This window comes from Sinocyclocheilus rhinocerous, unplaced genomic scaffold (assembly GCF_001515625.1).
Source record: "Sinocyclocheilus rhinocerous isolate Xijiao unplaced genomic scaffold, SAMN03320098_v1.1 scaffold28, whole genome shotgun sequence".
Taxonomy (NCBI): Eukaryota; Metazoa; Chordata; class Actinopteri; order Cypriniformes; family Cyprinidae; genus Sinocyclocheilus; species Sinocyclocheilus rhinocerous.
Genome location: NW_015652416.1, coordinates 1,082,779 through 1,097,660, shown reverse-complemented (window position 1 = coordinate 1,097,660; position 14,882 = coordinate 1,082,779). Strand labels below are relative to the sequence as shown.

Below are 14,882 nucleotides of genomic sequence, written 5' to 3'. Positions count from 1 at the left end.
AATTGTTGAATAAAGTCGTTATTTTTGTTTTCTTCGCGTACAAAAAGTATTCTCGTCGCTTCATAACGTTACGGTTGAACCACTGATGGCAGATGGACTATTCTGACAATGTCTTTCATACTTTTCTGGACCTTGACAGTGTAATTTACTAGGCAGTCAATGGGACAGTCACAAGCCTCCCGGTGTTGTGTCGAAGTCTGTTCCCCCTATGTTTCCCCTTAGTTTAGCATTCCCGCTACACAAACAGCGTACAGAGCACGCGCATGTGCTCGTTCCACTGTTCCTGTGCACTGATACAACTCAAATTTGACATTTTAAACTTGATCATCATTTAAGTGATTGTTTTATATGAAAACATAATAGATATGCAAGCTAATGATGTAGTTGAATAATTTAGCAGTAAATAGGTACCACATACCTCCAAAAGCACAGCATAAAATATTATTGTATTATATATTTTATATACACACTCACACTGTACAACAATAATTAAATAATTAAACGTTAATAAAACACAATCTAATAGGTAGAAAATTAAATTTATTGTTAGCTTCCGGTTTTTGCTGTATCCCTTCTAGCCACAACCTGGAACAAGCACATGCGCGTGCTCTGTATGCGGGAACGGGAACACTAAACTAAGGGGAAACATAGGGGGAACAGACTTCGACACAACACATCCAAAATATCTTAAATTGTGTTCCGAAGACGAACTAAGCTTTTACGGGTTTGGAACGACATGGGGGTAAGTGATTAATGACAAAATTTTCATTTAGGGGTGGAGTAACCCTTTAAATCTATAAAAAGTGACAGCAGAGATATTTGTAGTTACAAAATATTTCAAATAAATGCTGTTCTTTTAGACTTTCTATTCATCAAAAAATCCTGAAAAAAATGTATCATGGTTTCCACAAAAATATATTAATCTACACAGTGGCGTTCAACACTGATAATAATTAGAAACGTTGCTTGAGGAGCAAATCAGCATATTAGAATGATTTCTGAAGAATCATGTGACACTGAAAACAGCTTTGCCATCACAGATATAAAAGTTATTTTAAATTGTAATAATATTTCACAATATTCCTGTTTTTATTGTATTATTGATCAAACAAATGCAGCTTCGGTGAGCATAAGAGACTTCTATTAAAAACATTTAAAATTTCTTACCAACCCCAAACTTATGAATGGTAAGCAGTGCGAACAAAAACTATAACTTCAACAGATCAGATTACAGAAATTTAGACGTTTGTTAAATGCAGTGTGCATGTGAAATGATCCTGTTTTAATTATATTTAACGTAAATGCCAGCTGATGATGATATTTTCCTGGAAAAAGGCTGTTTACACTTCATGTTACACCCGCTCTGAGACACAGACTAAAAAGGATTTAAAACAACTACCTCTTTTGTTTTTAGTCTTCACTGTAATTCTTGCTGCACATTAATGAGTAAAAAGGTGATTTAGGAAAAAAAAAATACTCAATGCTAACAGGGAGGAAATCACAAGAACAGAGAAACAAGGATCATATAAAACAGTGTAGGAGGAGAAACAGATAACACACAAACATGATGCCTACCTGTGTGAGCATGCTGGGCTGAATGTGTAGAGGCTGGGTGGACTGGTTCTGGGGCACTATGGGAACAGAGTTATCCATTCTCACTGGATATACAGCGTGTTTATTGGAGGTCTGCAGGCCTGGGGAATCAAAAATGAGTGATTCAGTTCATGCATTCGGAAGTGGTGTGAGTCTAAAGGAATGGAGGGTAAGGTGTAGGGAGAAGTGGGTTTGGACAGAGAGGTAGGGTCAGGTACAGGCTCACCCTGGATGGTAGGAGGGCACACAATGAGGGTTTGCTGGAAGGGCTCTGTCTGGGCACACAGCTGAGTAGGGCGAGCCTGCAATGGCACACTCTGCTGAGCCAAGCCTGGTATATTTATAGTGGCCTGCTGGTACAGACCAGGCTGGTAGTTCAGTAAAGGGACGTTGCTGCTAAGAGACAGGGACTGGCCCCCCGTGGAGGCCATCTGGCAGTTACGGAAAGAGAGGGAGTTTCTTAACAACATTGACTAAGCACAGAAATAGCACTAAAGATCTTAATATAGCATGTATACTATGCTTTAAAGCAGTAGTTCATCTATTAATGACAGTTCTGATGTTGTTTCAAGCAGGCTGTTCCAAACCCTATTTATGCAGACAATTTATATTTGACCACATCTGTCAAGCTCTAAAAAACGACAAACCCCAACCCATATAAGTAATTCATATGACTTGTACATTATAATTATTTTTATTAAAACATTTTTTGGTATTTGAAATAAAGCTGAAATAAAATCAAAACTAAATATTAGATCAAAAACCTAAACCTAAAATATAAAACTCATTTAAAATATTATTAAACACTATAATAGCATATAAATAATACTAATATAAAACTACTATATTCCAAGTCTTCTGAAGTCATGATACGATAGCTTTGTGAGGAACAGACCAAAGTTTTATATTTAAATTCACTGGTAATCTAGTGAGCTGTTACCTCATGAACCAAATCACTGAGTCAAATGAGCTGAATATGAGATGAGGATCAGTCTGATTTGTGAATGAATCAGACTAATCAGATTCTTAAGACTCTCAACCCACTGATTCAATGATTCAGTTGCAGCAGTTCACAAACTAACAGCAATTATATCAATTCAGAAGACTTGGAATATAGTGTTTGAGTCATACAGATTACATTTGTGGGAGTTTTTCATCATATTTGAAGATTGGCCACTATGAAATGATTTTGTATGAAAAAGAGCTTCATCAAAAATCATTCTTGTCTTTCACAGAAAAAAGAACAACTTTGGAATGTCATGAGAGTGAGTAAATTATGACAGAGTCTGTCATTTTTAGATGAACTATCCCTTTAAAACACTACAGTAGTTTGACACTACTGGTGATATTCAGTCGTATAATTCTATTTTTATTTTTTTATCACCACAAGCAACAGACTGAAAGGAAATGCATTACAAACAAATTAACTTTCCCATGCATCTGTGCAGTCCCACATACCTGGCTGTGCTGATTGAGTTGACTGCTGAAGGTGACGGTGAGGTTGGTGGCTGCGCTGGGGGCGTTGTGGCTGGCGAACAGGTTCTTGTTGTTGTCGAAGGCCGTACACCTGCGCTTGCAGATCTCCATGTTTTGGAAGCAGGACTTTACGCTACACAACAAGAGAGGGCGGCACTAGTGTTAGTGTCATCAGAGGAGTACTGGGAGAGATGTGGCTATTATATCTACATTATATGTAGATAATCAACTCGTCAGCAGAGCAGGGCTTACTGTGAGCTGTGTGGGAAGTGAAGCAGCTGAGCCATTGTCACAAATGGGTGGTTGAGGGTCTTGGTGGGCGTGATCCGCTTGTCTGCGTCTAGAGTTAGCATTTTCTTTAGCAGGTCAATGAACTCCCTCCGATCAGCCTTCTCCGCCAAGATGTCTGTGCCCTCCAGGTTAGTCATGTTGACCTGGAGTGTGAGAAAGAACTAACTTAAACCTGGCAATACAAGTTTCCATATTTAAAAAAAAAAAAATCAATCAAAGATATAAGGAAGTATTTAAGATCCTGCATTATTTTAAGGTCACTAATCAAAAAAGATTTGTGACATTGACCATGTTAAATGTCAATCATAATTAGTTTTACATGCTCATTTACTTACTCTGACACTCAGAAACTAACAGGCTGTTTTGCAACTGTACCATGAATTTAATATGTAAATTACCTCTTTTATGATTGGATAACCAATCAGTGCCTATTTAATATTCAACACCTTGCTTACCCAATCACAAAATAAGTCATTTTTAAAAGAAGTCTGAAGTCTCTTATGCTCACCAAGGCTGCATATCTTTGATCAAAATTTTTGTAAAAACAGCAATATTGTGAAATATTATTAGATTTAAAATAACTCTTTCTCTTTTTGAATATATTTCAAAATTAAATTTATTGCAGTTTTCCTTTTTTTTCTTATAAATTGCGAGCCTCTTTGGACTTTATCCCAAACTCTGCCTCGTGCTCTGCAGGAGTCTAAAAACAGAAAAACATCAGTGAGGAAAGCGTTCAATCATGAATTGACCGCTGATGCCTTTGAACATAAAATACACAGCAGTGCTTTAAGTGGGACATGCCTTGAGTCTCCAGAGAGGGTAGCTGGAGTCTGGGCCTCTGTGGAAGAAACGGCTGGTTTTAGTGCCGGCGCTTAGGAGATACTCAGCTGGCAAACCTTGAGTCTGGGAAATGTACCGAATCTGTAGAGATATACATTAAATGTAGATTACACTCCCATTTTTCACAGATGGACAGATGTTTGTAGCCAAGTAGTATATGCAGAGAAAGGTAACTAGTCTGTATTTGCTGTATATGATTATTTACTAGTAATAAACTAATATTTCAGCCAGTATTGTCAGTTTTAAGATTACCGGTACTGGCATGACTCTTCATCATAAGTGTTAGCGACCCCTTGTGTTGCTTTCCAAATCTATTAATAGCCTTCTCAATTGAATTTTGAATAAAACTAATTGATTTAGCACAGAACTGATTAAATTTAAGCAAACAAAACCTCATTACTGACCTGATCATATTCTGAGGCTCCTGGATACAAAGGCCAGCCCAGAAACAGTTCAGCAATGACACAACCCAGTGACCACATGTCAATGGCCTCACAGAAAGGAAGGCCCAGAATGATCTCAGGAGCTCTACACGACAACAGGCAAATTACAACACATTAATGAATAAATTAGCTTCATTTCACTGGCAGATATTTTTATAAGGTGTATTAGATTGGGAGAATTACAGGTAGGGAGATAAATAACTTAACTTATGCATTTAGCAGACGCTTTTATCCAAAGCGACTTACAGTGCACTCAGGTTATACATCTTTTACCAGTATGTAATAAAATATATATATGATTTACAGTAAACAAATTATTTAGGGATGAAGACATGTGAAGACATTATTTAGTGATAGACATATATATGGATATTTTTTTTATTTGTGTAATTACCAAAAAGTACTAAAACACAATTTTATTTAATATTTAAAAACTAAATTTAAGAAATATTATGATTTTTGAGAACGAAAATAAGTCGTTTTCTTAATAGCGTAATAGCGTTTGAATGTTTCACAATTGCGACTATTTCTCATAATAGTCACTGAAGGTCTCACAATTGCGACTATTTCTCGTAATAGCTTTTGAATGTTTCACAATTGCGACTATTTCTCGTAATAGCCATTGAAGGTCTCACAATTGTGACTATTTCTCGTAATAGCCATTGAATGTCTCACAATTGCGACTATTTCTCGTAATAGCGATTAAATGTTTCACAATTGCGACTATTTCTCGTAATAGTTACTTGTATGTCTCACAATTGACCTATCTGTAAGCCCAGCCCCCCTTAGTTACTGTTGCTCCCTCGGACAAACAAATGGAGCTGCTCACTCTCTTACAATGACAGCAGTCAGTGTGAAAACCTTGTCCCACGATGTTTTTGAACAATTTTGGACACAGAAGGGCCACCATTCAAGTGGGAATTAAATATTCCATGGAGGAATATATAAAAGATTTTAAAATAAATATGGTGGGGGTAACTCGACGCGAGGGTTCACAGATCACAATGCAAGCGGGAGAAGTCTTATATTACGGCCGTCACAATCGCGGATGACAACACGCAGGATCAACACTGTTCATGTATCGCAGGGTACGATTAAATTAATTAACATTTAACCATTTTCATATGGAGAGGCACTGAAATGTAGACCTTCATTTGTGTTTTTGACCTACACTGTACATGATGTGAGAACAGTCCGCTATTTAGGTTTGTACCGACAGCATTGACTCACTAACTTTAACGTTAGTTTTAGCCAGAGATACCTTGCTGAAACACAAGATGACATTAACGTTCTGCTTGAGCAGATTAAAATTGTAACTTAATGAGAATATGACAACAAGAAAATGAACGTTTTTGTCTTCACTGGGATTGGGGTTGAATGCTTGGACATTTTGCTCTGTTTTGTTTGGGTTTAGGAAATGTAATAAAATAAATTATATTGCCTATCCTCTCAGGATACCTGGAATCAGTGTTACAAGTACCCCAGGCACATCGTTTTTCCATTTTTGCAGCATAAACACCATAAAACCGATGCGAGCTTCGGATCCTCCAATGTTTCTCTATGGTGCTGAAACCCTAAAGATGTCCGAGTTCTGCTCCCCGTGCAATTAGGGTTGGGTATTGTTTGGTTTTTTTTCGATACCGGTGCCAAATCGATACTTTTAAAACGGTTCCGGTGCCTAAATGGTGCCTGAACCGATACTTCAGAAAATTTTTTTTGCTTTAAAAAATTCCCCCCAAAAAATTATGGATTGGCCATTAGCACTATGCATTCACGCGCTCCTCGGATGCTCTCATTTCCCGAGTCGGAATGTGAAAACAACATGGACACTCTCATAACTACAAGATGTGTTGGATTTGTATTATTGGAGCTTTCCGACTTGAGTTCACGTGCATTTTCTCAGTCGGGAAATTATTTTTCACGTGCGGTGCCAGTGATGATGCTTCTTATGTCCGTTTCGGAGAACCAGAGGACAAATATTTCAATCGATCGCTCAGGCATGGCACCGAAATCTGCGTTCGGATTCGGTTCTAGTACATACCGGTTACATAGTGCCATATTGGTACCGGGTTTCGGTACCCAACCCTACGTGCAACTTATACTCGACTGCCATTGGCTCATCTGCGTTCGAGGGAAGGGGCTTACCGATAGGTCAATTGTGACTATTTCTCGAAGTAGCGATTGAATGTTTCACAATTACGACTATTTTTCGTAAGAGTGACTGTATGTCTCACAATTGTGACTATTTCTCATTATATCCAAATAAAACCCTAAAACTAGCCAAATGCCTATATCTAAATGTAAACTCAGTATTAGGGTTTAAGGGAGTTTAATAGTTTTTATGCACATAATAGTATCATATCAATATGAATTTATATAAATTCATGCCTGTAACATTAGTATAATTATCTTGCATTTGCTTTTATTTGTTTAGAATGTATGTACATTCTTACGCCGCTTAGTAAAATTGAACTTGGATTCACTAAGTTGCTTTAGATTCTAAATGCACAAATGTAAATGTACAACCACTTGTCCATTCCTTTTGACATCAAATATCCCTTACCGGTAGTATCTAGACTGCAGGTAGGTTGAGCACAACGCCTTCGAGACGTGACTCGCTGAACCGAAGTCAATGACTTTGACTCTGTAGGGCTGTCTGATGGGGTCCACCAGCATGATGTTTTCAGGCTTCAGATCAGCGTGGATGAGACCCAAACTCTTCAGCTTCAGCAGTGCCGTGGCAACCTGCTGCAGGACCGGCCGGATACATTTGAGGAGCAGTGGGCTGAACTTGCTGTGCTTGAGGAAGTCGTAGAGGTTCTGCTCCAGCATCTCAAACACCAGACACGTGTGGTTTTTGTGCTGGAAGCACTCGTAAGAGCGCACAAAGTTGAACTCGTCTGCATTCTCTGTGCTCAGACGGCTGAGGATGCCCACCTTTAATCGGACAGGATTGAGTTCATTACATTTAAATAGATCTGTATCAAGCACTTGATTGATGATTAATAGCAAACTTAGAAATAGATGCATTACATTTATCACTGCATCAGTCCGATATTAATTATAAGTATTTGCTACAGAAGTCTGTTTCCACCTCAAAGTAAAAATGATTAAAACTGTACTTCCTGTATGTGCAACTTTTATTTAATGTACATCCTTCAATTGTGACTAATACTAGTAATTGTGACTGTGTATCTCACAATTGCAACTTAGCACCTCACAAATGCAACTTCATATCTTGTAATTGTGATTATTTTTCGTAATTGCGACTGTATATCTTACAATTGCAACTATTTCTGGCAAATAGTTATTGTATATCTCACCATTACAGCGACTGCATATCTCATAACTGTGACTATTTCTCATAATAATGACTGTATATTTTACAACTGCAACTATTTTTAATAATAGCTATTGCATATCTCGCATATTCAACTATTTCTTGTAATAGTGATTGTTCGCAGGGAGCTTGATTGACAGGCAATCTGACCAATCAGAACGCGGATATTAAGTGCCGCCGTTGCTATCCGCCATCTTGCCCGACAGCTACGGCCGGTCTCCATAGAAATCAATCTTAAAACGTGATAAAAAGATGGACTGAATTGAAACTTTTTCAATAAAGCTAAATATAAAAATTAGCGCAGGGTTAAGCTGTGCTGTTGTTGGCTGCCACAGTAATGGCAATAAGCTAAGGAATTCCTTTAAAATATTTGTTTTGCGTACCAGAAAATCTGCCCATGTCCGGCGCTGTATGCATGGCTTGCATCACTTAAGTTAAAATACTGAGTGTTAATTAAATAATAAAATAATATGTTAAAATGTGTGCTCTTATCATTCTGTGAACAAAATCCAGTGAACTTCACCCCGATCGGGAACAGTATATGTACATGTGCGTTCATCTGTTTTTAATGCAGCTAACCTCGCGTCGCTTCATGTCATCTTCCTACTCCTCAAACTATGACAGACAGGTCCTTTACTGCAAAAAGACGGTCATTGCGACACTGTAAAGTGATGAAACTAGGGCACCATGTGCTTTTTTTAAACCATTTTATAGGTTTTACATTATATTGTCGGCTCGGAAAATATGTAAATGTGACTAGAAACACCAGAGACCGGAAATGTAAAGCACCGTTCCAGTCGGGCGAGACTTCCACGTTCAGAAAAATGTGGATTAGATTGTGTTTTATTAAAGGGGTCATATGATGCGATTTCAAGTTTTCCTTTCTCTTTGGAGTGTTACAAGCTGATTGTGCATAGATAAGATCCCTGAAGTTGCAAAGACTAAAGTCTCAAAACCAAAGAGATATTCTTTATCAAAGTTAAGACTCTGCCACGCCCCCCTAAAACGGCTCGTTCTAACACGCCCCACATATCTACCTCACTATGTGGAAATATTAGAATAATGCAGCCCAAATGTGCACGCAAAGAAAGAAGGCATGGTTTCAGTAACCGCAGTTAGTGTTGAAGCAGCCATGTCAGAGAGACGCTGTGTGTTTCTAGGCGAAAGCAAAAGCACTTCATTTGGCATTTCCGAAAGTAGATACATTTAGGAATCTTTAAGATTACTTACAACAGAACAGCAATGCATTTTATGGACGACCGTTTCATGAACCTAGGAGAGGAGGTAATTCTGACTTTGCTATGACAATCTGGCACTTCTGAATCAACTACTGTTTTGTTATTAGTTTAAGTATTTGCTATTGACTGTTCAAATGCGGAGTTTTGCGCATCACGTGTGTGTGTGTGTATGTGTGTGAGAGAGAGAGAGAGAGACAGAGACAGGGTCACATCACAGAGTTAGATGTCTTAACCATGGCTTGTGTACTGCAAACACATACCAGCTTCATCACTGTGTCTGTCACGCGACTCTGTTCCCCTTTCGGGCTCTGTCTTTACATTTATTTTGAAAGATGAAGCTCGCGATTATGGTAAGGGGCGTTACATTTCCGACGAGTGCTTGCGGTGTTCGGCCAATCACAATGCACTGGGTCAGCTGGCCAATCAGAGCAGACTGCGCTTGTCAGAAGGAGGGGCTTTGTAGAAAACGAAGCGTTTGAGAGAGGCGGGGCATAGAGGACCTACAATAATGTACAGTATTTGAAAAATAATGTGTTTTTTGAACATTAAAGCATGTCAACATATTCTGTTACACCAAATACACAAAATAATGATCTTTAAAAAAGCATCATATGACCCCTTTAACATCTACACAATTGTGTCTATTTCTCGTAATAGCGACAGAATGTTTTACAATTGCGACGGTTGCTCGTAATAGTGACTGCATGCCTCAAAACTGTGACTATTTCTCGTAATAGCGATTGAATGTTTCACAAATTGCGTCTATTTATCGTAATAGTGACTGTCTCACAATTGTGACTATTTCTCGTAATAGCGATTGCATGTTTCACAATTGCGTCTATTTCTCGTAATAGCGATTGAATGTTTCACAATTGCATCAATTTCTTTTAATAGAGATTGTGGGTCTCACAATTGTGAAGCTGTACATCTCACAACTGCAACTATTTCTCGTAATAGTGATTGAATATCTCACATGTGACTATTTCTTGAAATATTCTCACAATTAAGATTATTTCTCGTAATAGTGATTGAATGTCTCACAATTGTGAAGTTGTATATCTCACAGCTGCAACTATTTCTTGTAATAGTGATTGTATATCTCAAAATTGTGACTATTTCTTGCAATAGCGATTACATCTCACCATTGCAACTATTTCTCATAATTGTGACTATGTATCTTACAGTTGCGACGTAGTATCTCACAACTGCAACTTCACATCTCACAACTGCGACTGTATATCTCACAATTTAAACTTTTTCTCATAAGCGACTATATATCTCACAACTGCTACTTGTGACATAGGCCTACCTCACAATTGCGACTATTTCTCTTAATTGCATATGTATATCTGATAACTGTGACGGTTTCCCGTAATTGCAACAGTAAAACTGTATATTTTTGTTGATAGTGCAACCTATATATCTCACACTTACGACTAATTCTCATAATTGCTGCTTTATATCTCTTAATATCTCTTATTTATTTCTTGATTTACACTTAAGGCACAAAGGAGCTTCAGTCATTTACAGTACTAAAATACAATGATTGGAAAAGACTTTGATACTGGTTAACTGCTCACCTCTATTTGACCCTGGCGGGCATATGACGGATGATTCTTGAGAATCTTAATGGCCACAATCTCATTAGTTCCACGCTTCCAGCATTTCGCGACCTGTCCAAATGTTCCCCGGCCGAGGAACTCCAGAACCTCGTAGCTGTTGGAGACAGAGCAAAGGATCTCGTGCTGCACCAGCTGGTAGTCGCCCTCACTGTGGGAGTTGCTGCTCTTGGTGGTGGATGTGGAATGAGCCGTGGCGTTGCCTCCACCTCCGGCCACATGGTTGGGGAGCACAGGAGCCGACAGATCCTCCAAAATCTGCACGCTGTCGCTGCTGTCCACCTCCTCACTTTTCCGCTTCAGACTGCCCTGTTTCTGATAGCCCTCACATGTCAGAGAGGTGGAGCCTGTATCTTTTCCATGCTGACTGGATGTGGATGATGACGAGGAGGAGGATGAAGGCTCCGGGACGCTGCCGGTGCTGTCTGCGACACGTACCACTGTCTGTTCCCGCGAGCCTCCAGAAGGAGGTAAGACCAGGTTGGAGGAGTTGTAATTGGGGTTGAATCCAGATGTGGAGGGGGAGGAGCCATTCGACTGGTGGTAGCTGCTCTCACCCGATTGGCTGCTCACGTTCCATGCATGGTTTTCCAACTTCAGTTTCTTGGAGCGGGACAGGCCACTGGAGGACACGGAGGGAGAGGAAAACGCCTGCATTTGTGAGGACATGCCTAGAAAAGAAAAAGTGAAAAATAATTTTCTTGCATAACTTAAAATTAAATAATACATTTTACATTAACTGTTCCCTCCTGGTGGAATGACCTGCCCAACTCAAACAGAGCAGCCGAGTCCTTAGACATCTTCAAGAAATGACTAAAAACATATCTCTTCCATCTTCTTTTGCCCCTCTAACTCTAGCACTCTCTATTCTAATACTATTTTATCTACTCGTTTTCTTTTTTTATTTAAAAAAGAAGAAAAAAAAAACACTTGACCCTCTAACACTTGCACTCTCTATTCTATTTTAATAAGAAAAAATCCTCTAACACTAGCTTTCTCTATTCTTTTTCTATTCTATCTACTTGTCTTCTTTTTATTTATTATAAAACATGACCCTCAAACACTAGCATTCTCTACACTTTTGACTTGTTTTATTTATTTATTTATTTTAAAAAAAATACTATTATGTCATTAAAATACAATCAACTTTTGTCATTTCTTTTTATTTTTCAAGAATTGCATTTTTTATTTATAATTATTTCAGCTACATTTATACCACATAGATATTTTTTCACTTTTAGTTCCTCAAAATAAATAAATAAATACAAACAAACAAGTTAATAAAAAGTTACATTTAATTAAATTAAATTGACATTTAATTCAAAAATTAAAAAGGTTTATCACAGAGGAGATGCATTCAAGTCATTGTTTATATGGCTAAAATCTTAATGTTTTTTTTAAATAACTTTTAAATAACATTTACATTTTATAAAATAATTTCCATGCAGAACTTATATTTAATAAGTATACTTAATATTTAACATTACTGTTTAATTTTTTTTTTAATATTTATATTTTAAAACAACTGCTTCACTGCTTATTAAAGAAATAACACTACACAATAGCACAATATTATGCTAAATCCACATGCTTTTCCCCAAGAATTTCAACTTTTTAAAGACACTTTTCAGTTACATCATCATCATCATTTTTTTTACTTTTTAGCCCCACAAAACTTATCGAAATTACCTTTTAATTCAGAAATTAAAGAATGTTCATCATTAAATGTATGCATTCAAGTAATTTGCAATTTGAATGCATTTCCGAATAATCTTAAAACATCCAGACAAAGCCAAGAACAAAACAAACGTACGTTGCTCTAGCAACCGCTATAGCTAGGTGATCCAGGGTGGTTGCGATAGAAATGGCTGTAGCCAGTTAATTGGGAGGGGTTGTCATGGCAATGGTTGCTACTGTGTGATAAAAAAGAGGTGTGGCGGCGACCAATGTTTCACAAACAAACTATCCAACTTTCATTGTGACAGTCAAACGTGCACTGACATGTACTTACATTACCAGTCAAGTTGACTGAGTCAGCACACACCCGAGACTGTCGTGTCAAATAGTTCGCTGGCTGCGGAAATACAACCTGGCGTGCTGTAATACATGCAACACGCTTCAGAAATCCTCACATTAACTGTCTTTATGCAGTGTAAAATATTTACAGCTCACCTGCTGTGTGTTGAATTCCTCAGCTTGACACTTGTTCCTCATCTCTCCTATTAGGCCTAATTGTTTTCTCTTTTTTTATAGCAATGTCCCTCCGTAAAAACGTCGCTTTATTCGAGCCGACAAGCTTCCGGGTGTCTAATATTGTTAGACACAGTCCAACGCACCGTCAACACCATCGTTACACATTAATATTCTGCAAGGACAGCGCACAGAATTATGACTGAGACCTGGAGAGGAATGTAGGACATTAAACGGACTCCATTTCCGGGGTGTGAGATCGAGCGCTGATTGGCCGGACACGGGTCACGTGGTGCATAAATCAGTGATCTCTAGACTTGTTAGTCATGACATGTAGCTGTGGAACAGTTTGATGCAGTATTATAAGCATATTGTTTTCCGTTTCTGTGTTTTATTAAAAATTTTACATGCATAAACTCAAATACTTTGTTGTTGTTTTTTATAATGCAAGATGTTTCGTCTATTTGACTACTTTTTTATGTTTAACTAGTCATAAAACCTGGAATATGATGGGTATATAAAAGATTTTCAGTTAAAACGCTCATATCTACATAAGTTTCTAATGTTTATAATGCATGTAAGATATACATGAATGATATTAGATGATAAATCCATGGTACAAACAGTAACCGATTACATTGCGTAATCAGATTCCAAAAATTAAGTACTAGTAATTAGATTATATTACATTTTAAAATACTCATGATCAAACTACAGTTACTTTTTTATTGATTTTGCTTTTCATTAAACTCACGAACCACAGTTTGGGAAACCGTGATGTAAAATGATGTTTAATGTTGTTGTTACTAACATTTTTTTGGAGTATTGTCCATATAGCAAGGTTCTTCAAAAAATACATTGATATTAGCATGGCGTAAATATAACATTAGATACCTCATAGTAATTTTTCATCCAATTTCCAGAAATTATACATACACATACGTCCAAGATTGTTATCAGCAGTAACTACGAATATGGATGATTAGTATTTGCATGTGTACGGCAATTTTAGGGAATTTTTATGCATATTTTTTTTTCATTTTAAGGGACTTGGGAGTGTTCAAATGCAATTACATCTTAGTGGTTGTGAATAACATGTCTATAAAGTATATAGTAACATGAGGCATGAGGTTAAGAAGTGTTTTGTCTCTGGGTATTTTAACTGAATTTGGTGATATTGCATCACTGCTTTGTCAAATGGCAAGAACTGAATTTGAATAACACACGAAGGACCGCTTTCTTTAACAGAATATTATTTATTCAAAATGTAAACACAACATGACTACCTCTGATTACACGCCCCTCTAAAGGCAAGGATATCGATCAACAGTGTTCATGGAGGTGCTGAAAAAAGCATTACTGCTAGTATTTGGGACATCCAAACACTTTGGGGGAGACCAGAGTATACTGGTACAAAGAGAGCATTAATTCCCTCCAAATCCAAATGAGCAGCGACACGACCATTCTGACCCAGAAAGAGATGTTTTGCAGTGCATGTAGGTCTCAGCAATCTAGCCTCAGATTTGTAAGTCTTTGTTGTGAATTATCTGTGCAACTCAAAGTACTTGTCCTAATGAGCACAACCAAAGATCTTACAGTACAACAGGAAAGGTAAGAATGTAATGCATATTTGCTGCCTATGTTTATTTTTCAATTTATTAAGAATTATTGCATAAATCACAACCCTTGAAACGAAAAGAAGTGCTGTGTATCGTGAAAGCCAAGTAGTGCTGACAATCCTACATATTGCACAAAAACAATTTAGTGTTACATGGCCTGGAAAAAAAAGTTCATATGCTTTTCTTTTGGCCGACAGTGACCCCCTCCGAAAGAAAGTTAATGTACACTTGGA

General features: G+C 37.6%; 1 pseudogene; it reads right to left on the bottom strand.

The window, feature by feature from the left end:
* LOC107714986 (homeodomain-interacting protein kinase 1-like) overlaps positions 1-13,264 on the bottom strand; it is a 24,987-nt pseudogene extending 11,723 nt beyond the window's left edge.
* Positions 13,265-14,882: the final 1,618 nt, after the last annotated feature.